Source organism: Pundamilia nyererei, unplaced genomic scaffold (assembly GCF_000239375.1).
Source record: "Pundamilia nyererei isolate P.nyererei 1_Seehausen unplaced genomic scaffold, PunNye1.0 scaffold00114, whole genome shotgun sequence".
Taxonomy (NCBI): domain Eukaryota; kingdom Metazoa; phylum Chordata; class Actinopteri; order Cichliformes; family Cichlidae; genus Pundamilia; species Pundamilia nyererei.
In genome coordinates this window covers 1550387-1552180 of record NW_005187515.1, presented here as the reverse complement: position 1 = coordinate 1552180, position 1794 = coordinate 1550387, and positions in this window count along the sequence as shown.

Below are 1794 nucleotides of genomic sequence, written 5' to 3'. Positions count from 1 at the left end.
GATTAATGACAGTTAACCAAACTTCTTTACTGCTGCAGTTTTCTGAAAAAAGACTAAGGCCACACTTGTATACCCCCACATTTCAGCTGGTGGACCTAAGAGAAGACCACAGCAACCGCCCAGAGGAAGAAACACCTAAGATCACAAAGGCAGAGATTCAACAATTAGTGTCCTGAATTAAGAACCAGGACCTGATGATCCATACCTATTGGCTGGATCTGAAGGGCTGAAGGGCTGAACAAGCTAATGGTACACATGTTTGCCTAGAGACACAAAGAGGGCTGCCAACAACAGACTAGCTAACACAGGGCAGAACAATCATAATCATGATGGATCCCCACAGAAGTACAGCATTATCAAATTCCCAGCAGATTGCCTGCCTCTCCACAACATGGAAGCTCATCTCATTGCATTGTAGCAATCAAGATGAACATGATCACATCTCCAAAAGGCACTGAAAATAACAGCAAAGGGTCAAAACAGCGGCTCCTGGTGGATAGAGCTCTAAGGCCAGGCAGACCAACCTGAGCATTACCATCAACTACAAGAACTCAATACCCTACAAATGGTTACTGGGGTGCTTTGCCTTGTATAAGGCTAATTGTGTGCCAATAACATTGATCAGGAACTCAGTGGGACTGTGGAATACAACACTGGAGGCCAACTCGAAGGCAGTGACACAAGTCACCATTAAGTGTGGAATATACCAAGATGATGCACTGACCCTGTGGCTGTTCTGTAAGGACTCAACCTCCTAAAACCTTCTCAACACTAAGAGTGAATACAGATATAGATTCAGCAGTGATTTAGGAGTGGAGTGACATCAGCCACCTCCTGTAAATAGATTACATCAAGCTCTATGCCAAAATTGAGTGAGACATCAACTGCAACCTCGAGCAAACCACTAGTCTAAGAGCATGGTACTCTAATGGGGTACGATGTGCTATGAGGTTTTAAAGACAATATAGGAGCTGATTATTTGAGACCTTGTATGTGATGGTATTTTAAATTCTGGACTTCAAAGGGTGTCAAAGAAGAGTTGTCAATTTGGGAGAAATGTGCTCTTTTGTTTCTAGTCCCTGTCAGTACTCTTGCTGAAGCATTTTTGATGAACTGAAGGCTTTTCAATGATTTTTGGACATCCTGATAATAATGAATTAGTCCAACATACAAGTAATACATTTATGAAGTAATTTTCAGCATCTCTCTGAGACAGGATATTTCTCATTTTAGAGATATTATACAAATGGAAGAAAGAAGTCCTATGTATTTGTTTAATATGCGCACTGAAGGACATATCCTGGTCAAAGACGACTACAAGATTCCTCACAGTGTTACTGGAGGCCAAGCAGGGGCGATTTGAGGTTCAAACTTTTAGTGGGGCCCAGCCAAAACAATGACAGAAAAGCCTAGCTGCAACTTTATTTAGATAAAGTCATTCACAATGAATCCTTCAGTAATTTTTGTTTTAAACAAACAACTTTCATTTTAAACAACTAGTTGTAACTTTTGTCACTAGACTGCTTCATTAGTCTGCACCACTTCTTCAAAGAAGCAACAAGTTAAACAGAATGTGAACATTTCCAAACATGGAAAATAAAGTTCAGTCTTAATCTTATTAAAAAAGAAAAGAAAAGAAATCCAGAAACTTGTGAACAGAGATTAAAAATATATAATTTAGTGACAGTACTATTCACTCTTTGTGGCTACAGTGAGCCTGTTTTTCACTGCAGAGCTGTAGTCGGGCGTGGTCTGCGGCGCAGTTGCGGAGGGGATGGATGCACCTGAACACCA